The 25,739-nt window shown below is 35.2% G+C and overlaps 1 long non-coding RNA gene, 1 other non-coding gene and 1 pseudogene across 2 annotated transcripts; 1 reads left to right on the top strand and 2 right to left on the bottom strand.

Moving 5' to 3' along the window:
- Nucleotides 1-5,819: 5,819 nt before the first annotated feature.
- On the bottom strand, nucleotides 5,820-7,226 carry LOC136225840 (1-aminocyclopropane-1-carboxylate oxidase homolog 1-like; annotated as a pseudogene).
- Nucleotides 7,227-8,724: 1,498 nt separating this feature from the next.
- LOC136225666 (uncharacterized) lies at nucleotides 8,725-9,157 on the bottom strand. Its single transcript, XR_010687222.1, has 2 exons — nucleotides 9,046-9,157; nucleotides 8,725-8,967 (listed from the first exon to the last, which is right to left on the bottom strand). It is a non-coding gene; the product is annotated as an uncharacterized lncRNA (long non-coding RNA).
- Nucleotides 9,158-21,460: 12,303 nt separating this feature from the next.
- LOC136228111 (small nucleolar RNA R71) lies at nucleotides 21,461-21,567 on the top strand. Its single transcript, XR_010688445.1, has one exon. It is a non-coding gene; the product is annotated as a small nucleolar RNA R71 (small nucleolar RNA).
- The last annotated feature ends 4,172 nt before the right edge of the window (nucleotides 21,568-25,739 follow it).

Genomic DNA, 25,739 nt, shown 5'->3' with positions numbered 1-25,739 from the left:
ATAAATTCCCTTTTTCCTACCCCCACCTTTAGCCAATGTTACAACCCTTAGAGACCTATGCTTTTGTTTAATTTTAATGCATTAATTTTGACCGGATGGATGATGCAATCCCAACGTGACCACTTTATGCAATTAAATGTAGAGCGTTTACAAAAAAAATTTTTACACCCAAACACTTGAGCGTTAGAGTGACCACTTGTGAGCTATCAATTTTAGTCTTTTTCTTTCGTTTTCATGAAGTGTTGATCGATAAAACCAAATTAATTAGTTTTGGAGACTCGTCTGAGGTTCATTATGTTTTTAATTGCAAAAAGAGTAGTTTGAACTGTTGTGGATAATAAAGTGTAGTAGATTCTTGTTTTTGTAAGGGAGCTATTTGTTAATTTTTCTCTGTTTTGGATTCTGTCTTGCTTGAGGACAAGCAAGATCCAAGTGTGGGGAGGTTGATAACTCCCATTTTTATAGAGTTTTTAGGATCATTTTAGTTTGTTTTCCCTTTGTTTCCTTTTAATTTCAGTATCGTTTTATTACTTTTTAGTTAAAATTAGTAATTTCCATTATTTATGGCATTTTCTGTGTTTTCAGGTGTTTTTAGGCCTATTTGAGCATTTTCGAACCAGACCCAAGCTTATTGGAGCATTTTCGGATTATTCAGGGACCATCAGAGCACTTTTGGGATTCATCAAGGACCATTAGAGCACTTTTCGAAAGCCCAAGGACCTAAATGGATAAAAGTGGGAGCAAAATCGCCCCATTTAGGACCTGTCTCGTCGAGACAATACCTGTCTCATCGAGATAAGCCCTCGTCTCGTCGAGACATCGTCGAGACACTCCTTGTCTCGACGAGACGAGGCGGGGAAAGGCGCACCATCGCCTTCCCCCTTGCTGGAATGCACGGATCGGGCCCTAAAGCCCATTAAAAACACTATGTAAATGCCCTTTTTACCCTTGAGGCATTAGGGTTTCCTCCCTAACTGTATAAATAGGGAGCTAATCTGATACGGATCGGTTTCGAGACGTGTTAGTTTTAATCGTAAACTAACAAATATGTTCTTCTCTAGCTAAACTAGAAGGAGTGAATCCCAATTTCATGGACTAAATCCATAGGAATAATAAAATCCCCATTGTTGAAGGTAGAACCTTAACAAAGCTTCACAAAGAAGTTGATAATTTGATTGATAAAAAGTTAACATTACAAAGAGAAAGAGATGAATTTATATCATCTCAAAAACCTAATTGCCAAATTACAAAAAGGGTAAATTACATAACTAATTAAAATACAAATCTAAAGGGTAAGTTGGGTTAATGGTAGAGGGGTGGCATGGTTGTAAATAAGGAGTGGTAGAGTTGTAATTAGGGAGTGGCAAAGGTGTAATTCAGGAGTGGTCCCAAGTATAAAGAACTTGGTGAAGAAGTATCCTACAGACGGGACACGCCCCGCGTAGGTATGGCTACGCCCCACGTGGTGCAACTCCTGATCCTGGTGCGTCTTGTTGATGGGGTTTACGCGTGGCGTCTCTAGTGTTACGCCCCGCGTAGTTGACCTCCTGAGTAGAACTCGTTCCCGATGTTTGATCTGCGCCCCGCATATGAGGAAGCACGCTCCGCGCCCTTGGGGGTATGCCCCGCGTACATGACCTCCTGGAACTGGTTCTCTTGAAGGTTCGATCCACGCTCTGCGTACTGGACAATACGCTCCGCGTGGAATGCCTTAGTGGTCCCCCTTCCACGTGGGTTTCTTCCTTTCTCTCGGCTCCAGATTCATGCTCCGCGTGTTTTATCTTACGCCCCGCGTATGAGTGCAAGATGCCCTCATCATAATCCTAATCCTTGAGCGGGGATTAGCCACTCAATAAATCAGAGAACCGCTAGGGCTTTCTCGCCTCCACAATGTAGTTTTAGCTTTTAGTTTAGTTTTCCTGCTTTCTAGATTAGGTTTATTTTCAGTTTTTATTTCTTATTGAAGAACAATTGATGGGAGAAGCTCCTCATCTTCTATTTCTGTAATCAGAATCGACAAGCGGGTTTTGGATTTCTATCTCTCCCTCTTATCTTTTCCTTTTATATTTAATTGAAGTTTTTTCCATTATTCATATATGCCTATTGCTCTAATTTTTTTGTCTATGAACTGATCCCCATCCAATTTGGGATGGGGATGAAATTGATTGTATGAATATGTATGATTATGGATCTAGGACCTTTGATTGATCAGTTTATGCATGCTTAATGCCTAGAAATTGTTAGGAACAAGATTTATGCTAGAATGAACATTGATAATGATCAACTAGCCTGTTTATGTATATAATGTGCGTAATGCATGTGACCCTGGCATTAAATAGGATAATAGATAGATGAGAACCTGACCACGGAATCGTCTATTCCGAATTTATATTAACCTGACTTCGCTAGAGACCACTAGGAATGAGGCTTTGTGGCTGGGCTACGACTTTAGCCTTAGTTGTCAATAAACCTAATGCTTTGCATGACCTAGGGTATATGCCTAATCAAGCCGTCACCCGAATGCATGTGAATAGGAAGGACAATACTGATCACATTAGTCTTTCACTTAGGACAATTACCTTCAATCATTGGTAAAACATAAATCTGAACTCCCTAAACCCATACATAGGATTTAATCAAAGGATTCCTCAGCCTAGATTGTGTCATCCATTAATTCACCTTCTACCATATCAATTGTTCACTTTATTTTGTTATCTTTATTGCTTTCAATTAGTTAATTAGTTATTCAAAACCCAAACATTTATCCAACCCTCTAAACAATTAGATCACTCTAGGTAGATTTACTAATTATAACAAATAGTCTTTGTGGTTCGATCTCGTGCTTAGCACAATATTACTTGTTGCGATAGGATACACTTGTCCTATTAAATGCTATAAACTTTACGAGCATCATAAACAAATAGCACCGCTTTGTTGATCTAATTGTTCCGAATGTTTAAATGCCGGATTTGACCGCTCCAGTGGATAATTCCTTAAGTGGACGAATTTCGGTTGTATCAACATGATGTGCCTACCCTTAGCCTTTTAGTAGAGGCATGAGTTGAGTTTGCCATAGCACAAAGAGTAGGGATGTCAATTTTTGGGTTAATTTAAGATGAAAAATTGGAGGGAGGCGAGGTGGCCGAAATTACAATGTGGGAGGCTACCGCGGCAGTTCCATTCATGGCCATGTTTCGGCAGTGAGTGTGGAGGAGTGGAAGATTTTCGAATTTTTTTGGATGTTAATTCACTTGTAGCTTCGATACTATGAAGATTGTATGCAGGGGCGGAGACAGGGAGGCCGGGGGGCCAGCCCCTCCAGCCGCCAGAATCACCATGGCCATGAGTAGTTTCGGCCCCTGTCTCGGTAAAAATTTAAGGTTGTGGTGATTCCAGCCCCCTGTTTCGAAGAAATGTATCTGTAATGCTATAGGAGTACCCCAAAATTGGCACAGGTCCCGTTAAATCCTCTCTAAATCCAAAATTTTAAATTTTTTGGCCTGTTTTAATTCCAAATTTCTAATTTTTTTAGCCTGTTAGTCCCTCATTAAATCCAAATTTCCAATTTTTTTTACCTATTAGGCTCTCTCTTAATCCGAATTTTTTCTATTAGACATCGATTTAGCAAAAATATTTTTTTTACATACCACGTGTAAAATCAGTCCCCCAACTGAACAATCCTGTGCTCACTACTGATTGTATGGCTCACTTGATTTGATTGTATGGCTCAACAGTCACTTTAAAAAGATTAAAGGATACAACTAAGTGATTTTGAGATTCAGAGATACAAGAGATATTCGACCAAATCTAGTCTAACAAATGATATCAGAATAATATCCTAATTAATATAGACGGATAATAAGTAATTTGTTATTTACAATATTATCCTCCATCAAAAACCACGTTTTATGAATTTTTCCATCCAATCAGCAGCTCCATTACCCTCACGGTAAATATCCACAACTTGAACCATCCAATCCCGAGTAAGAAAGTCACAACACTTTTTAATTAATCAATAAATTGGCTTCTTAGAAGTTGCTTCTTATTAAATAAAAAAAATGAAATATAAATTAGTTTTGAATCTTCTCTTTCTCTCAAACTACTCTCTTTCTTCTTTCTCTCTATTGTGGTGTTTATGAAAAAAAGTTTAAAAAAATGTAGTCGCACAATATCTAAACATATCATATATTCAGGGACATTGTCTGGCAATGTGACAGATGAGAGAGCTTACATTTAGTGGAGCCAAAACAGTATAGGTGGGATGAGGTGAGTAGTGATTAGAAAAATTATCACGGGCAAGCTGCTTTTCTTCACTAAAAAATAGCTAGAGATAACATTTGTCATTACAACAATGTTGGGGATTTAAAGCGTTTCAATTAAATGCTATTAAAGAGATAAAACGGTTAGAAAAAGAGCTGTTATAAGACTAAAACAATGAAATGAGCTACCAAACAAAAGCTGAACTTGAATTTACCAAAATTTCTTTTAAACAATTTGATGAATGCCGAATCCACCAAAAATAATCCCAACTTTTTCTAAACAAGTAAATTGTAAGAGGTCAAACCCAAGTGAATAATATTGACTCAAAACTCTTACGACTTGACAAAGTAATTAAATGGGGGGTTTAGAATTGTGAAGCTTTATTAAATTTAAAGGTAACAGGTAGAAGATCATAAACAAAAACAAAACAAGAATTAAAGACGATTTGTGAATAATATTTGGATGAATTCAGTTAAGGGGAATCGCAGGATGATTCATACATTAACGATCATCGACAGATAAAATTATATTCTCATATATTTACCGGGTCAGTTTGATGTATTCTTCCTTAATGGTGAACTATTTAAGCACGACAAATAACTCGTTCTTAATCAATAAACAACCCTATCTCAACGCCTAGGGTTTAATTTACTAACAGCTTAAGAAATAGAAGAACCTGATCTTAGTTAATCGTCTCTCAGCGTCTGCGATTATGGACTAACTTATCTGTTCACTTGACTCAGATAAACCCAACTAGATTCGTATTAATGTCACGTGGAATACAAACTCAGGTTTGTCCAACTTGAGTCCGTTCTTCCAAACACGAAACTAGCTTGATTCAAAAAGTCAATAACTACTTTGTTTGGTTATCTTAGGTGAAACTCTAATAAACCAAATCAGCCTTATGATTATTCGATTCGACAAACAACCTGCAGTTATCATTCATAGAACAAACAATCAATTGAGAATAATTCTCTAAACACGATGAACAAATAAACAGCTATTTAAGTTGAGAAAAAGGAAACACAACAGTCTCACGATAACGGAGAAAATCTCCCTTGAATTAACCCTTAACCGAAGTTAGCTACGAATAGCCATAGAACGTATATGTTTTTCTGCTGGAAAAAAAATAATATATAAAAGCTGATCATCAAACTTGGAACTCTGGAATCCTTAAGTCTACCATAATTTCTAAATGTAAGGAACTAAATCCCTTCAAAATAGCTCAAGAATCCTTCTTCCACAAGGAAATTAATTGCCTCCTCATTGGTCTCCTACAAATTCGTCCTTAGCTGAAAATCTTGTTCCCAAATTGTCCAATCCGGATCAGGAAAGTAATCCTACTCGAAACAGGAAACTGCCAGCCCGTAACTGCCTTAGTCTTGTGCAAGACTAATTCTGACTCAGACCAATTTTTGCCCAATCAGCTCCGGATCACGCACCGACATCAGCTCGACCCAAATTAGGCCCAATTTATCTCCTTTTAGTCACCATTGGCTTGTAGAGATGAAGATACAAAAAAAAACAATACAACCCGCAAAAATGATAAAACATGATAATTATAAAGCACAAAAGTGAGATTATTTATTGTTGAAGTATGCACTTATCACAATTCAAAAGGCTTGTAAAGCCTATCTCAATATAAACTTAAAACCAATTATCTTACAATCTTTCTATGTGGGATAACGTGAAAAACAAAGCACAAGCCACTCCACCAATCTACTTGAACAAGCCATTATTTCAAATAATATCCCTTAAAAGTAGTTATTATACATGTCCAAAGGAAAATCTCAGAGCCTAAAGTGCAGCAGAGCAGAAGTGCCATCAAAGCCTTTAGCATTGAAGTAGGTAGTGTATTCTTTGACTGTGGTTTCCCTGTACTTAGGAGGATTATGTTGAGATAACAGTTCCTTGATAGGTCCATAGATTCTTGGTGTTGGTATTAGATCTGTGCTAAAAAAGGTGGCCACGGATACTCTTGGTCCTATACTATTTGCCAGCACCCTGTGCTCCACGCTTATCAACTTATCATTTGATATTAGCTGTAGTGGGAGGGATATCAATCCATTCATTCTGATGAACAACTTGAAGACCACCAATTTGATCTTGCAGAAGAACTGTCAGAAAGGCTATGCGGACTTGTGCCAAATGTTAATTCTGGTTGCGGACACGCTGGATAGTAATGCCCTAACAGAATATGTCCCTCCCCACAACCTATGTCTTTCAAGTAGTTTGCCTTCAAACCTAGACCTTCTGATAATAATTCCAACACTCTATTTCCCAATTTCTCAACTTGTTTTGAGTATTCCATTACTATATCTCTGAAGAAAAAAAAAATCATACATATAAATCTAACAGCTATTATTATTATTATTATTTTGAAAGCGGTTTAACATCTCTGACCTGCAAGAAGTTGGCAGTTGTTGAGGAGTAGGAGGATCTGGAGCTAATTGGAAAACCAGTGTATCTCTCCAGTTAGTCGAAGGGGCAGTATACAAATCAAAGTTGCTATTATATCCAACTTTTTTGGTGAGATCACGAGTATAGTATTCCTTCTTAATCTTTGAATCTTGCTCGAAAAATCTCCTTACTCCTTCCTTCATCTCCTCCAGGATATTCACAGGAATCCCATGGTTGATTACTTGGAAAAATCCCCAAGTCTCAGAAGCCTTCAGCACCTGGTCAACAACCTCTTTGCGCAGAGTTGAAGTTTTATCAACACCTGATAGATCAATGAGGGGAAAACTCAAGTTGAGATTAGCAGCAGCAGTAGGCGAGATGATGTGGGCGGGTGGACAACGGAAAATACGAGGAATTTGAGTAATCGCAGCATCAACAAGCCCTTTAACACCTTCTTTTGTCTCATCAAAAGCTTTTAACTCCTTTGTTCTGCTATAATCGGTGTTGGTTTTGGAGTTCATTTTTTAGTTGGAAATCTGAAGAATGGATGTGGTTGGTAATAAAACTGCTCTTATTTATGGTTGCTCAGACATTGTCAGAAGACCCACCCATAACTGACGATGTAAACATCATAATTTAATAGCACAGTAAATAAGCCCCACCCATCAAATTATTTGGAGTCACAGCACAGAAATTCAAACTCGCCCATAACTTTTTGTGGAATATCCAATCCCAAATATAATGAACTCGTGGAGCTATGTACATCACCAACAGATGGACCAATTTATCATTGAAACATTATCTTACTGCACAAAATCTAAACTCATCAACATTATTATTACAGTTAGCGATTAGTTTTAAGGATTCTGCTCCTTTTTCTTTCAAAATTGTCATATTTTTCATTAGGCCTAATACACAAATAACTCCTGAACTTATCTAAATATTGCAAATGCCACCCGAACTTTCAATTGTAACAACTTACCCCTAAAACTTGTCCAATTATAAAACATAACCCCTTAAACTTGTCCAATTGTAAGACATAACTCCAAATTGCTGATATAGACTGCAATTGAAAAAACATGTGAAATACAAAAGCTGGTCGTGGAGGGGGCAGTTGCAACATTTGGATAAATTCAGGGGTTATTTGTGTATTATGCCGTTTTATTATATCCTATAATTGAAACCTAAAACTTGAAACAACTCAATATTGAAATTAGGTTCTCACCTCAAAACACTCACCTATATATATATATATATATATAGTCTAAATATATTTTAAAAAATGAAAATATGTCAAACGAAATACAACACACACAAAAGGAAAAGATTAGCCAAAATATCCTCAACAACATTAAAATCATCACAAATAAATGAATTATAAAAACGAGGAAAAACATTTCACCAATGTTACTCGTCTCAAGTTTTCCCAAACTTAGTCAACTCACCAGTAACTGGATTCTCCACTCCATAAGTGTGAGAAACTACAGCATGCATAAATTGCAAAAGCCCTAAAAAACGTTAGGCGCTAATTTTGGGAGGCGGGGTTCTTGAGGATTAACTGGATATTAATGGGACTTGTATTTTTGTATTTTTTATTTGTAAGTCAACAAAATTGTTATGTAAATTCAATTAAAATATGTATTATATTATCTAAAAACATATATATTTGTAACATATATCTTTACAAACATGTAAATATAATTAAAACAATCTAAACAAATAAAATATAATGTTCACAAGTAATATAATTCACCAAAAGTTTTAAACATTGTTGTTAAATTCTTAAACCATATTAAAGAAACAAGTAATGATGCAATTAAACCAAAATATTCGAAAATAATAAACACCATTCACGAATAACTGACAATGTTTAAAAGTGAACTATAACTGACAATATTGTTACAATGATCATGTTTCCTTTGAAAACTATTGAATTCCAGTTTTTGTGACAGTTTCTATATGCTTTACTAAGAGAATCATTTTGCTTCTGTTCGTTACAATCAATTCAAATTACAGAAAAATAATTTATACTGTTGAAATCCAGAAAAATAAAACCCAAAATGCTTAGTCAATTTCAGAAACTTTATTAATATGGGATAGGTAATACATAAATTTTATTTCATATTAATAAGATAATTTAAATGCCTGTTTCAGTGTCTAATGCCGCAGCGCTGCAAAAACACTTATTTTGGATGCAAGTACAAGTACGACAAAGACAGTGATTCGGAGCGGCACAATCAGGTGTTGTATTGCAAGTGAAAGTTGCTATTGGTCCTCTAGTTATCTCACCGTTTGCAGTTTTTGAACCTGCATTAATATATAATAATTAGTATAAATAAAATAAAATTTGTAGGAACTTCAAATCAAATGTAGATATGCACTTACATGAAATGAGAACTAAAGCAACAATTAAGAAATTCATCACCAATGAAAACTTAATTGCCATTTCTTCTTTCTTTTATTTTGTTTCTGGAGAATTTAAATTTGTTCACTTGTTTTGTCTGTGTTTTTGTTCAATTTATAAATGAAATGTTTCACTTTTTTATTTTAATATTTGAAAAGTAAATCCTTGATATAAATTCCTGGATTATCCAGGATTTGAATTGATATTATTTTTATTCTAATTTTGGAAAGTAAATCCTTGATTTTAAATTTACCCACCCTATGAATGTCTATACTATGTGCCTAGTACAAAAAATTAATTTGATAGGTTATAATTAAAAGAGACACATTTTTTTTGAAAGAAAAAGAGACATTTTAAACCATTGGAATTTTAATTAAAAGAGATACATTTTAATTAAAATTTGGAATTTTAGGTTACAATCGATTCAAACCAGTGGCCTCTGGCTTTAATCAAATTACAGAGATAGCCAATTCATTCCAAAAACCAATATATTCTCTTCATCTATTTATAATTTATAGTGTAGAAAAAAATGAGTAAATTCAAAAAGATAAAGATATTATTATTAATGGTATTTCTAGCATGTAATGGTTTTTTTAGGAATAAGAATGGCGTGTTCAATCCGTTATCGAGACATAAATTGATATATTTTTTAAACGTTAGGCCTATATTGGTGATATTTAGTAGGTGGAGGCTAAATTGTTACTTCCCCAAAAACCATAATCCTATTTTGATACCTTATCCATTTTTTTAATAAAACGAGGAAAAAGAAAACACAACAAGATATTATTATTGTTATTAATGATTCTTAGAATTATAAGGGTTATGGACCAAATGATTAGTCCGCCCGAAATAGAATCGGGCCTAGCTCATCTAAAAAGATAGCTGATTAGAGTTAGAGTTTTATAGTCTAATTAAAGGCTATAAATAGAAAGCTGACCAACCCTAATCGTATAAGAGAATAAGAATTAATATGCTTCCATGTATCCCACACTCTATGCGCTTCATCCCTCTATGTCTCTAAGGTCGCTTTAGTTCATAGATTCCATTTTCACCTCCTGATTAACATTAGCATTAGTGATTCGTGACCGGTAATACATAATCGTGATTGATCTGATCCTTCAGATGTCTATTTCTCAAAGAGTTGCTAAGCCTTAAACTCGTATTTATATTGAGGTTATTTTGTAGGATAAACCCCGTCATTGGTATCAGAGCCACAATCTCGTGTTCTGTCTGTTCTGATCCGCGAATATAGAGAAAAGCATAGTTTTTTTGCACGTTAGGATTAATATTTGTTGAGCGATTTCCGCAAGTGCACGGTATACGCTTGTAGTAATAAAAGATATCGAACCCACAGGGAACGCTTTTTAACTAAAACTTTATTTAATTCGGTTTAATCACGTGTTTGGGTTTAATAAAAGAAATACGTTTAATTGATGGAATAGGTTTTGGTAAATTAGGATTAGATAGAAAGATTATATCGAGTTTAGAGAACAATTCCGTTTGGAATTTTGATTACAAAACAGATACTTCCGTAATCAGAATGAAATAGATCTTATTTTCATAAAGCAAAGTAAACAACTTTAACTTTGTGAGATTATGGACATGTAACAATATAATAATTTACTCAATTAAATGGCTTCGAACCATAGAAATCCCTCTAGCGTAGAGACGATTCCTACCTTAATCAAACTAGTGTTTTACTTCTGATAAGCTGCGATCAGCGATCATGTCATCCATAAAAACTAAATTTGTTAAGTGTTCAACAAAGTTCTTATAAGAATAAGATGGAATAGAACGTTTTAATAAAAACACCAATATATCATTGTGAAAATCATTTTGTCAGAACAATATCAAAATAACAACAGTAAGAATATATTGAATAAATAAGTATATCATTAATTGAAATGTGAATTTTCACAAGTTAACAGAGAAGTAGAAACTTGGATAGCATTGTAACGAAGACTTTGAGATCCGGGTCGTCAATCTTTCTCTCAAACTTCGTAGGCTCGTCAAACCATATGCGCTTCAGCCGTCAATTCTTCTCGCTGGATCTTTGGAATAGAGACTGGTCCCGTCCACTATCAGAATGAAAACTAAACTAATACTGTGTTTATAACTAATCTAAATACAATTCGTGTACAACACGATTGCTTACAGAAATGAAATCTAACTTTCTGATTCTTTTCTGAATCAGAAACTCAACATAACAACTTTCTTCTCTAATTTCTCTAACTTTTCCAACTTGACCAACCTTGATTTCTGAAATGGATCACTTATTTATAGTTGTTGAAGGGTTGTAAATGACGGGTCGTGTCTGCTGGTGAAGGGTCGCTTTTATCCGAACAAACAGACGCGTTTTTCCGTTTTAAACATGTGTTTTGTGTGCAGGGAGGTTCGCTGTCGCAACTAAGATTCTGAAAATCTCAGTCACGACAGGGGGTATAGGGGCGAGCTTGAATACGTTGTTTTCCCCCGGTCTGGCCTCCGTAAGTCGCGACTGAGATTTTCTCCCTGGCGTTCGACTGTTTTTCATCCTCCTCGAGCGTTCTTCTGACTGATATGCATTCTTGGTACGTTTTTAAGGTTTTTCGTCCATTTTAGCTCCGTTTTAGCTTCGTTTTTGCTCCTATTTGGATTTTACCAAATATTTAGGTACCTTGCATCAAAGAAGTAAATAAAGACGTAAAAGTATTCCAAATGAATATAATTAGCATGATTTTAATGTAAATTTAACGTATTTATATATGATATTTTAGGTATATTTTGGGCTTAACAAACTCCCACACTTAAGCTTTTGCTAGTCCCGAGCAAAATTTCACTGAATTTATTCTTTAATCAATCTCTTTATAAATAGAATATATACCCATATATTCCTCTTTGAATTAGTTAAACCGAAAGATAAACTTTTCATGGTAAATTTATACGCAAGGTATCAAACTAGCTAGTGTAAAGGAGATATATTACTCGTCTTGTATTTCAATTTTTATATTGAAGTATTCGGGACGGTGTAAGCACGCATGTTTTTGAATCTTTCGTCTCAAGGCATTTCTAAGCACAAAATTTCCTTTCCCAAACCTAAACTATTACAAATATGGATTTAAGGATTTAGGTTTAATATATTTGCTTAGTTACGCCCAAGATAAGGGTGGTGTCGATCGTAACTTTATACGCATTTTATTTGCTTTCGTGTTCGTTTAAGAGGTACCGACCATGCCATGGGTGGACGCAATCGTTACTTAAAACTTTAAACACGTTTAATTTTGCTTTAATTTTTTAACGTTCCTTTCATACCTCGATCGTGATAAGGGTGGTCGCAATCGTGGCCAAAAGTAAACGATACTTAATTTTCTTCCCTTTCATACCTCGATTGTGATAAGGTTGGTCTCAATCGTGGCCAAAAGTTAAGAATACGACTACTTGATTTAATATGAAAATAAAATTGGGAAAGAAAAATAGCACATTCATCCTATATTGACTTGAAATTCAACATGTATTATGGCTAAAGTTTCCTTAAAAACTTCAATTGGTTTTTAATGTAAGACGAAAAATAATATCGAGCTAAAAAGCTAAAATTATTAGTTTGATTTATGCCTATAAACCTAATTGAAAATTGAAAATAGATTTATATTTATCATGAATTCATGATATAAAATAGAGATTTGAAACTAAAGAAATTTTACTTATATACATTTACTCGAGACGTTTTCGATAAAATCGTATCGGAGATTTGTAAAAATATTTGTAAAAATATAGCCCGTATAGAAATATTATTTCTATCAATAATGATAACCTTAAAATATGCTTAACATTATTTTGAAAGTTAAAGTGTTTGAAAAAATATGAAATATTTACTTAACAAAAATATGTATCCTTTATGAAAAATTGCTATTATTTGTGAAAAAGTGTTGCAAGAGAAAAAGTGTTGCAAAAAACAATGTTGCATTTGTTTTTGAAAAATTGTTGCATATTATACTTTACTTAAAATTGGATAACAACATGCATTTAAAAAAAATAGCATTCATTCTCATTCGTTGCATTCATTCGTACTTAAAAATAAAATGGATATGAAATATCTCCTCCCACACTTAATTTGGACCATGTCCTCATTGGTGCAAAAAGCGATAAAACACGAAAAATAGGACGAAATAAACCATACGAATTGGAATGGAAAAGATAGTACGTTAATATTCAAACATGAATAATAAAGAGAATTGTACAAAACATAAGTAAAAACATTGTACCAAATTGAACAAGACATAATAATAACGGAAATGAGTTAAAGAGAGAAATGATAAAACCTATCAAGGTGATGGTGGTGGAGAAGGCATAGTCTCAACTCCTTGGCGTCGGAAGAAAGAGAGCATCCGGCGACGAGTAGACTTGTGCTCACGACTCAATGTAGTGATCCTTGAACTCATTTCGGCATTATTGGCAACGACTTCATCTAACCGCAAATTCATGTGACGGTTATGCTCGTTCATTTGTGTCAAAACACGTTGCCATCCAACTTGTTCTTCTTCATTTGGTTCCACATTTGCTTGCTCGGTGGCATTAACATCAACGTTCTCCTCCTCCGCTTCTTCTTCATCAAATGCCTCTTCATCCTCCTCATCATCATCTTGGGCACCTAAACCTTGTGAACCCGATGCTTCACTACCCATGGTAGCAAAAACACGTCTTGTGCGATCCGCATAAGATATAAAAGCGGGGGGTCCCAACTTCTTCAATAAATTGGCCCTTTGAAGTGCCGTGAGATCCAATGAAGGTAAACCAACATGAGACATATTTTGATAATCCGCTAATTCACCTCGAGCGCCCAATACAATGCCGGTAATCAAATTACCCATAGGCACTTGCTTATTGCGGGACTTGGAAGCTCGAACTAAATTAGTAAATATCATCTCAATACTATCAATTGTCAAACCCTTAAAAATAGCATCAAACACAACCAAATCACGAACTTGCACTTTTGAACTTTCAACCCGACCAAATAAGGAGAATGATAAAAACTTGTGAAAGAAGAATACACAATCATCCTTAATTAGCTTACTAGATGTATTCTTTGGACTAAAAACATCTAAACCGGTTAAAGAATTCCAAACCGTGTGTGAATCAAAAGGCTTTGGCTTTGAATAAAAATTTCGAGTAGGAAAACCAAACCAACGGTTCATGGCCGCATACCCAACATCATAACGAACTCCATCACTCCGAAAAGAGATAACTCCTTTCTTCTTGTCATAGGTTAGAGTAACCAAAAACTCAATAATATGCGTTTTAAGACTAGGAAAACGCATACTAGCAAATCGTTTCCAACCAAGAACGGTAAGAAATTCATCAATACGCTCAGTAAAAGAAAGAGTGTTTACCGTGTCGGTGTCAAGAAAAGGCATGTCGACGAACTCTATTAGGACATTAGAGAATCGGCGATATTTGCGTCCTTCGGCTTCCGACGTAATATCGAACAGTGCGTCATATTGAACTCGTAAACGATTGATCTCGGTGGCCTTGGCTTTGTTTGCAACGGTCTTTTGTCTAGGCATATTTTGTGTTTGTGAAATTTGGGTGAAAGAGATGAAGAAAATATGAAAGAATGAAAGTTAGAATAAAAGATAATGGTGGTGAATTGGGGAAGAAGAAGATGAATAGGGTAAATATTTATGGGGAAGATGAGTGAATCTTGTTATTGGGAAGAGAAAAGATGATTGATTGGGGTAAAAATAGGTGATATAAATAGGTGTAAGTATAGGTATGGATTAGGATAGGTGAATAAGTAGTAAATAGAGTAGGAATAGGAAAAGAGGGTGAAATTTCGCCCAATCCTGCACCTGCAGGTCACAAGTCGCGACTGAGATTTTCAAAATCTCAGTCGCGATAGCAAGTGGGGAAGGGGCGAAATTTTGCCAAAAAAAATTTCCTCCGCTGTCTCAACTGAGAATTCGAAATCTCAACTGAGATTCTGAAAAATCTGGGTAAAATTGGGACTGTTTTTGATGATTTTAACACTTCAAAACCAATTCCTCCGTGAAGTAAGTGACATTAATGTAAATATTAATCCCTGAAACTGAGATAAACAAAACTGAAAAATTAAATTGAAGGAAAACCAAAGGTTGTTCCTTAAATAAAAGAAATAAACTAATGAATTAATGCACTTTCATTTATCATTATAAACAATACCATAATATACATTTATATAGAAACATTATAAAAACATAATTTACAAACAATCACTCATATATATATTAAAAACAATAAACAGAAACACATAAAATATATATATCCCTAACTAGATGACAGACGATGTGCATTGGCCCTGTTAATCTTCGTTTGAACGAAGACTTGCCTCTCTGGTGCAGAAAGGAATGTTGGACCAGAACGGAAAACTCGTTTGACAAGTCCTTCGTTCTCCAAGAACTCGTAGTCTAAAATCGGGAATGGTTCTGTATCAGTCCAAGGAACAGAAATGGTTCCCTTGGCTCCTAAAATTATTCCACATATGATGTTGGCGAACCCAATCTTCCGTTTCTTCGAACGGGAAGCACCAACTAACCCCTCCATCAAAATCTTTAAGGAGTTAACTGAGTTGTCTTGGAAAATGTCGCCCAACACATAAAGATCAGTATCTTTCACAATAGTGCTACTGACTCGACCAAAAAGGCTGTGATAGAGGAATTTGTGCAGATACAACATGGAATTAGAATTAATGGATTTGTTGAAGGCAAGACGTGGATTGAATCACCTAAATCCTATTAGCATCCTTCATATGTCTCTAGAAGTCATATCCCTTCCAGGATGGTGTTGAGTTGTGTCTCGGGGTGGAAATCCAAACCAATTGTGAAGTTCTGGATAGCCAAAAGTAAATACCTTCCCCTCACAATGAAAACTGAGACGAACACGTCTCTTGTTGACGAACCGAACTGTGGAGAAAAATTCCAGAACCCAATTTCCAATAATAGGAAATTTCATATGAACAAATTTTGACCAACTCAAATTAGTCAGATAGCGATCAATGTCTTCGCTTATCCCGAGTTCCTCGTTCAGAAACTCGTCCAGATACATCATGCCAAAGAACTGAGCATATCTGAATTGCATAAAACGTTTCCCCTCGTCATGGTTATAAATGGGAAACCATGCTCCATATCTATCAGAGATATCAACTTTCTCTTTTCGAGAAGAATTTTGTTTTTGAATGTTCTTCAAAGACTTAGTCATGTTTGTGATAGAAAAGAAAAATGAAGTCTGTAGGATTTGAGAACTTGAGAAAGAAATTTAGAAAGATGAAGTAAAATGGAAGAAGTCTGATCCTACAGGAATATATAAGAACTATAAGTGAAAGGTTATGTCTGTTAGAAAGAAATAGGTGTCAAAGTGATACCTCTTCGATTCAACTGACAGAAAATTTTGAAGAAAGAAGACTGTAATCACTTACAGTTATTTCAAATGTAAAAAGACAGAAAATTTCTCAACTGAGATTTTCGGAATCTCAACTGAGATTTCCAAATCCTGGAACATAGAAAATCTCAACTGAGATTTCTGCATATATAATTTCTAAATAACACTTAACACTTAATGAAAATTTCATAACACGACTAAATTAAAATTTTAATGTGAAAAAAACTCATTTGTACTTAATGATAAATATATAAAAATAAATAAAAATTAAAATAAATTAATTAAAAAGAAAACAATAAATTAAAAAGAAAAAGAATGAAAATAAGAAAAGCTATAAATTAAAAACATAAAAATCAAAGAAATTAATTTTTATAAAATTTATCCACGGATTCAGTTGCTTGAATAGGAGCTCCGTCGAAATAAATTTTGCAACGATTACCATTGACCTTAAATCGGTCTCCATTAGACTTTTCTAGCTCCAATGTTCCGTAATCAAATGTTTGAACAACCAAAAATGGTCCAGCCCATCTAGATTTTAGCTTACCTGGAAATAATTTTAATCTAGAATTAAAAAGTAAGACCTTATCTCTAACATTAAAGTTTTTAATTTTGATTTTGGCATCATGCCACTTTTTTATTTTCTCCTTATAAATGCTCGCATTTTCGTAGGACAAATAGCGTAATTCATCCAACTCGTTTAAGTCAAACAAACGCTTTTTCCCTGCGCTCTACAAATCATAATTAAGGGTTTTTATAGCCCAATATGCTTTATGTTCTAATTCAACCGGCAAATGACAAGCTTTACCATAGACTAATCTATAAGGTGTCATCCCGATAGGTGTTTTAAATGCAGTACGGTATGCCTATAGTGCATCGTCAAGTTTATGTGCCCAGTCTCTTCTAGAAGACGAAACTATTTTCTCAATTATCCATTTGAGTTCTCTATTTGAAATTTCTGCTTGACCATTCGTTTGAGGATGGTACGGTGTAGAGATACGATGGTGTACTCTATATTTTTTCATAAGTGACTCAAAAGCTCTATTTACGAAATGGGTACCACCGTCGCTTACCATAACTCTAGGAACTCCAAATCGACAGAATATTGAATTTAAAAACTTAACAACTACTTTAAAATCATTTGTTGGGGTTGGAATTGCTTCAACCCACTTTGAAACATAATCTACGGCTACTAATATATAATTGTTGCCAAAAGAAAGAGGAAAATGACCCATGAAATCAATTCCCCATACGTCGAAGATTTCAACTTCCAATATGTTCTTAAGAGGCATCTCATCTCTCCTTCCTATATTCCCCATTCTTTGACATTTATCACAGCGGATAATAAATGAACGGACATCTTTAAACAGAGTAGGCCAAAAGAATCCGCATTCAAGTATTCTAGCTGCTGTTTTGCTTACGCTATTATGACCTCCGTAAGCGCTAGCATGACATTCTATCATTATAGATTCATGTTCAAACTCACTAACACATCTCCTAAATATTCCATCGCCGCATGTTTTGAACAAGAATGGATCTTCCCAAAAATATTTCTTAACTTCTGAAAAGAATTTCTTCTTTTGCTGGTAAGTCAATCCATCTGGCACAACATGTGCAGCTAAGTAATTGGCTATATCCGCATACCATGGAGTTATGACACTTTGTAATTGCATGAGATGTTCATCGGGAAAATCATCTCGAATACCTGATGTTCCACCGATGGGACCGTTTTCATCCTCAAGTCTTAATAGATGATCGGCGACCAGGTTTTCAACTCCCTTTTTGTCTTTAATCTCAATGTCAAATTCTTGCAATAGTAAAACCCATTTAATAAGACGTGGTTTTGCATCTTTCTTAGCAAATAAATATCGTAAAGCTGCATGATCAGTATAAATAATAACTTTAGATCCTAACAAATAAGATCGGAACTTATCACATGCAAAAACTACTGCTAACATTTCTTTTTCAGTTGTGGTGTAATTTAGTTGTGCACCGGACAATGTGTGACTCGCATAATATATAACATGAAGTTTCTTATCCTTCCTTTGACCTAATACACATCCTACAGCTAAGTCACTCGCATCACACATAATTTCGAAAGGTAGATTCCAATCGGGTTTTGATATTATTGGTGTACTGACTAAAGCCGTTTTCAAAGTATTGAAAGCTTGTAAACAATCTTTATTAAAATCAAAAGTTGAATCCTTCATAAGCAAATTAGTAAGTGGTTTGGAAATTACAGAAAAATTCTTTGTAAACCGTCTGTAAAAACCTGCATGACCTAAAAATGATCTTACTCCCTTAACAGTGGTTGGTGGGGGTAATTTTTCTATAACTGAAGTCTTTGCTCTGTCAACTTCTAAACCTTTTTCAGAAATTTTATGACCTAAAACAATTCCTTCATCTACCATGAAATGACATTTTTCCCAATTTAAAACTAAATTCGTTTCCTCACATCTAGACAATACTTTATCTAAGTTCTGTAAACATGCATTGAAAGAATCTGCATAAACTGAAAAATCATCCATGAAAACTTCCATTATGTCTTCAATGAAGTCATTAAATATTGCTGTCATACATCGTTGAAAAGTTGCTGGTGCATTACATAGACCAAAAGGCATTCTCCTATATGCAAATGTTCCGTAAGGACATGTGAAGGTTGTTTTGTCTTGGTCATCCGGGTAAATGTAAATTTGAAAGAATCCGGAATAACCGTCTAGAAAACAGTAAAATGCATGACCGGCTATCCTTTCGATCATTTGATCAATGAAAGGTAGAGGAAAATGATCTTTCCTGGTTGCTTTGTTTAGGTTCTTATAGTCTACACAAACCCTCCAACCGGTGGTGGTTCGTGTAGGTATCAGTTCACCTTCATCATTTCTTACAACAGTTATGCCTCCCTTTTTAGGTACACAATGGATTGGACTAACCCATTCACTATCCGAGATCGGATAAATGATTCCATTGTCTAAAAGTTTAGTAATCTCATTTTTGACTACTTCCTTCATGTTCGGATTTAAGCGTCTTTGCCTATCCGCTTTAGGTGGCTTATCCTCTTCTAAGTGAATTCTATGCATTACTATACTAGGATTAATTCCTTTTAGGTCTGAAATTTGCCAACCCATACTTCTTATCCTATTTCTAACAACATCTTTCAATTTTTCTTCTTGATCGTTTGTTAATTTGTTAGAAATAATTATAGGTAGAGAATCGCCTTCGCCTAAGAAAGCGTACCTCAAATGACTGGGTAACTCTTTAAGTTCTAATTTAGGGGGTGTTACAATCGAAGGCGGAACTGGTCCATCTTCTCTAATCAAAGGCTTTGGGTCCTTATCATCTAATTCCTCGTCTACTATAGGTTCAATTATTTCTTCACTTTGAATTACATCATTGACACATTCCTCGACTAAATCAAGTTTCATACAAGCGAATTCCTCCATAGGGTATTTCATCGCTTTGTTCATGTTAAACTCGACCTTATCTTCTCCTATCCTTAAAACTACCTTCCCTTCCGACACATCTACTAGAGCGCGTCCCGTGTTCATAAACGGTCTGCCAAAAATTAAAGGGCAATTTACATCATATGCAAAGTCTAAGATAACAAAATCGGTAGGAAAAATAAATTTATCGACTTTGACTAAAACATCTTCAATTATACCATACGGCCTTTTAGTGGTTTGATCCGCTAATTGCAAAACCATATTGGTACGTTTGATATCTTCTTCTAAACCTAACTTGTTAAAAATAGACAATGGCATTAAGTTTATACTTGCTCCTAAATCACAAAGACAACTTGGGAATTCAATATCTCCCAACTTACACGGAATAGTAAAACATCCGGGATCCTTGAGTTTAGTGGGCAAATTACTTGATACTATTGAACTACAGTCTTCAGTTAACGAAATGGATGAAATTCCTTCCCCACTGATTTTCTTTGAAATCAAATCCTTTAAAAACTTACCATAGTTAGGAATTTGTGTTATTGCATCCATAAACGTCAAATTGATATGCAAATTTTTGAGTTTATCCAAAAACGTTAGAAGTTGTTTATCATAGTCCTTATTTCGAACTTTGTGTGGAAAAGGTGGCTTGGGTACAAAAGTTTTAGTACCTGTGTCAAATGGTGAAATATTTGTGATTAAGATATCTTCTTTGGACTTTGGTAAATCAGTTCCCGGTAATGTTACATCTTTGGGCATTTCAGGCCCTTGATAATTTTTTCCTGAACAAAGAGTAATAGCCTTCACCTGCTCTTTCGGATTTTCTTCCGTATGGCTGGGAAGACTTCCCTCTTTTCGGGATGGAATTGATTTAGCAAGTTGACCAATTTGAACCTCCAAATTATGGATGCTAGATGAGTGGTTTTTAATAAGCTGATCGAATTTATTTTCGATCCGTTTAAAACCATCGTCGTGATTACTTATTTTTCCACTGATAGCATCTATAAACTTGTCGATTTTAGAAGATAAAGTGCTAATCATATCTCTTGACTGATTTTGATAATTAGTGGTACGATTTTGATTAGCACTATTATTATTGGTACTGTTATCTTCCCAATTAAAGTTAGGATGATTCCTCCATCCAGAATTATAAGTATTAGAGTAAGGATTATTAGTTTGGTTTTGCCCTTGGACAAAATTTACCTGTTCAATCTCACTCATATTTTCGTAATCCACATCCGTTTGGATTGGATTACCATTGGTATCGCGTGGTGCCATAAATTTGTCAATTTTATGCAATAAAGCAGAAAATTGGGCTTGTAGCATCGCGACTGGATCAAGTTCAACTATACCTTTAACTGACGATGAGGTTGAGGATGATGGTTTTGCCACCGGCATATGTCCACGTTCCGCGGGCCACATACTGCTATTGATTGCCATTTCCTCCAAAAGTTCTCTCGCTTGGGCTGATGTTTTCTTCATAAATAGCCCTCCCGACATAGCATCTAATGAACCCCTAGTTGTAGGATTTAGTCCATTGTAAAATGTTTGCATTAAAAGTTCAACGGGTAATTGGTGGTGTGGGCATAAACGTTGAAGTTCTTTAAAACGTTCCCAAGTTTCATAAAGGGTCTCATTATCATTTTGAGAAAAAGATGTTAACTCCTTTATGACTCTTGCAGTTTTTGCTAAAGGAAAATATTTAGATAAAAACGCTTGGGCTAATTATTCCCAAGTGGCAAAAGTTGCGGCTGGCATAGAAGTTAACCATTCTTTGGCTCTATCCTTCAAAGTGAAAGGAAAGAGGCGAAGTTTGATTGCTTCTGCAGTCACATCTGGAATTTTAAATGTGTCACAAATTTCTAGGAAATTTGTTAAATGGGTGTTAGGATTTTCGTTAGGTAACCCGTAAAATGTTACATTATTTTGCAACATATTAAGCAAAGCTGGCTTAATTTCAAATTGATTTGCGGTGATTCTGGGTCTAACGATACTATTGGTTACACCGGCCACACCTGGCCTAGCGTATTCCATAAGTATTAGTGGGTCTGCCATTTTTTCTGGCTCGGTATGTGTTTTTACTGGGGTCTTATTTTTGTTTTTCTTATTTTTCTTGTTCTTCCTAATGGTTTTCTCAATTTCTAGGTCTATAGGGTCTGGTACAATGCCTGAACTTCGAGAACTGCGCATGAACCTGAAATCTTGCACGAACCGAAACTACCTACAAAACAGAATTTTTGATAAATAAATAAATTAGTATAGGAAAACTTTTAAATTATAAAAGTTAGAATAAATATGTTTAAACCTAGATTCGAAATAAAACACGAAAAATTTAAAATTTTGTCAAAAATTTTGGCACTCCCCGGCAACGGCGCCAAAAACTTGTTGAGCGATTTCCGCAAGTGCACGGTATACGCTTGTAGTAATAAAAGATATCGAACCCACAAGGAACGCTTTTTAACTAAAACTTTATTTAATTCGGTTTAATCACGTGTTTAGGTTTAATAAAAGAAATACGTTTAATTGATGGAATAGGTTTTGGTAAATTAGGATTAGATAGAAAGATTATATCGAGTTTAGAGAATAATTCCGTTTGGAATTTTGATTACAAAACAGATACTTCCGTAATCGGAATGAAATAGATCTTATTTTCATAAAGCAAAGTAAACAACTTTAACTTTGTGAGATTATGGACATGTAACAATATAATAATTTACTCAATTAAATGGCTTCGAACCATAGAAATCCCTCTAGCGTAGAGACGATTCCTACCTTAATCAAACTAGTGTTTTACTTCTGATAAGCCGCGATCAGCGATCATGTCATCCATAAAAACTAAATTTGTTAAGTGTTCAATAAAGTTCTTATAAGAATAAGATGGAATAGAACGTTTTAATAAAAACACCAATATATCATTTTGAAAATCATTTTGTCAGAACAATATCAAAATAACAACAGTAAGAATATATTGAATAAATAAGTATATCATTAATTGAAATGTGAATTTTCACAAGTTAACAGAGAAGTAGAAACTTGGATAGCATTGTAACGAAGACTTTGAGATCCGGGTCGTCAATCTTTCTCTCAAACTTCGTAGGCTCGTCAAACCATATGCGCTTCAGCCGTCAATTCTTCTCGCTGGATCTTTGGAATAGAGACTGGTCCCGTCCACTATCAGAATGAAAACTAAACTAATACTGTGTTTATAACTAATCTAAATACAATTCGTGTACAACACGATTGCTTACAGAAATGAAATCTAACTTTCTGATTCTTTTCTGAATCAGAAACTCAACATAACAACTTTCTTCTCTAATTTCTCTAACTTTTCCAACTTGACCAACCTTGATTTCTGAAATGGATCACTTATTTATAGTTGTTGAAGGGCTGTAAATGACGGGTCGTGTCTGCTGGTGAAGGGTCGCTTTTATCCGAACGAACAGACGCGTTTTTCCGTTTTAAACATGTGTTTTGTGTGCAGGGAGGTTCGCTGTCTGAAAATCTCAGTCGCGACAGGGGGTATAGGGGCGAGCTTGAATACGTTGTTTTCCCCCGGTCTGGCCTTCGTAAGTCGCGACTGAGATTTTCTCCCTGGCGTTCGACTGTTTTTCATCCTCCTCGAGCGTTCTTTTGACTGATATGCATTCTTGGTACGTTTTTAAGGTTTTTCGTCCATTTTAGCTTCGTTTTAGCTCCGTTTTTGCTCCTATTTGGATTTTACCAAATATTTAGGTACCTTGCATCAAAGAAGTAAATAAAGACGTAAAAGTATTCCAAATAAATATAATTAGCATGATTTTAATGTAAATTTAACGTATTTATATATGATATTTTAGGTATATTTTGGGCTTAACAATATTTGTGTTAGATATATGTCAATTGGGAAAAGTGCAGGGTCTGGCGGAATTGTTTGAACGCCAAGGGGATTTGCAAGAGGTTGTTTTGCATTTCCGATCGGTAACAGCTTTGCGCATATTGCTGAACTTCGGGCTATTACTTTCGCGGTAGATATTGCTTAGGAGAAAGGTTGGCATCAGCTTTGGATCGAATCTGACTCCACCCTAGCGGTTACCTTGCTAAAAGAAAGATCATCTAGCGTCCCGTGGTTGGTTCGCCAAGAATGGCTAAAGTGTCTACATCAATGCTCTCTCGTCATGGTGCTCTCTCCAATGAACTTGTTGTGGCCGGCTGCCCCAACATTTTGTCAATCTTTTATTTTTGACGACCTTTGTAATATTGCTCACTTTCGACATTTTTTATTCTTCTCTTCCTCTTCTGTATTTTCTCTTCTTTTATTAATATATCGGGGTGATTTGTTTCTTCGGACGGGGTGCCAACCTAGTTGGGATGTCCGTCAGTAGTTCCAAATCACTACCCTACCTTCATTAAAAAAATGTTAATTAGGAAAAGTGACATTGACCTGAGTATTAGATTGATCATTTGTTGACTCCTGGTAATGAAAAACAACATGAACTCAGATTTTATCAGTTAACAAATTATTATACTGTCTAAGCCAAGGGTAATTTTATCCTTAACGTTGATAAGTTGGGACAATTGGAGAAATTATTCATCAAATTGTCATGAATTTTGTCATCTACATTTCACATTGTGCGTCATTTTATCATTCATTAGTAATATATCACAAACATATGATTAACCGTCAAATAAAAAAAATACTGTATTTTGTACGAGTTTGATAAAAAAAATTCAAATATTTTGCGAATTTCAAAATACTAATCTCACTACAAAAAAAAATGGTCAATTACGACGCTGCAATTTATAGTTTAACGACGCTTTCTAGCGTCTCTAAATGATTATCCACGCTTTTTCAAGTGTCGTCACAAGTGTCGTTAATATTAGATATTAGATATTATCAAGATTATATTGTTTATTTGTGGACAGCTCAAGGCATATGTATCCCCTATGATTTTGGGGATATCCTAGGAAGACACACGGTCGTGAGCGAGCCTCTAATTTGTGACGAGATGATGACGGAATGAGGGGAAAGCACAAGCATCCGAAGATGCGAAGATGAGAGTATGTGGGATCCCGTAGGTAGAGTATTTGTGTGGGAGAGTTGTAACCTAGAATTTTATGGGGATAGATGTTGAGAAGATAAGTGGCGAGTGCAAGAGCATGGTGCCAAAATTGAAACGGAACAGCCGCGTGGTTCATAATTGTGCGAATGATATTATTAATGGTTCGAATAGTTCCTTCAGATTTACCATTTTGGGGTGAGGTATACGGACATGAGAAGCGGAATTGCATTCCGTGAGTATTACAAAATTGGCGAAATGAGTTATTGTTAAATTCCCCACCGTTATCATATTGAAACATTTTAATTTCACGTTCGAACTGAGTTCGAATGAACGTACGGAAGGTGAGAAACACGGAATAGACTTGGGATTTGTTAGCTAAAGGGAACGTCCAAAGAAAATTGGTGTAATTGTCAAGAAATAAAACATAATATCGGTGACCACTAGAACTCGATATCGGTGACGTCCATATATCACTATGAATTAAATCAAATGGCATACAAGCAGAATTGTAGGAGGAATGAAACGGTAATTTAACTTGTTTTCCATTAACACAAGGATGACAAACAGAAACATTTTTATTACTTCTATTACATGAAATAAATTGTTTATTGATCAGGGTGTCCAAAATTGGGGACCCTGGATGTCCTAGACGATGATGCCAAACATCGGAAGAGAGTGCGGTGAGAGCGGAATGACACGGAGGTGAAGGAGACGAACTAGACACGACTGGATAGAGATTCCCGGTACTATTACATCTCATGATACGCGTGCCTGTCTGTAAATCCTTCACAGAGAAACCCAAAGGATCAA

This window comes from Euphorbia lathyris, chromosome 4 (genome assembly GCF_963576675.1).
Source record: "Euphorbia lathyris chromosome 4, ddEupLath1.1, whole genome shotgun sequence".
NCBI lineage: Eukaryota > Viridiplantae > Streptophyta > Magnoliopsida > Malpighiales > Euphorbiaceae > Euphorbia > Euphorbia lathyris.
This window is presented reverse-complemented; position numbering and strand designations above follow the sequence as displayed.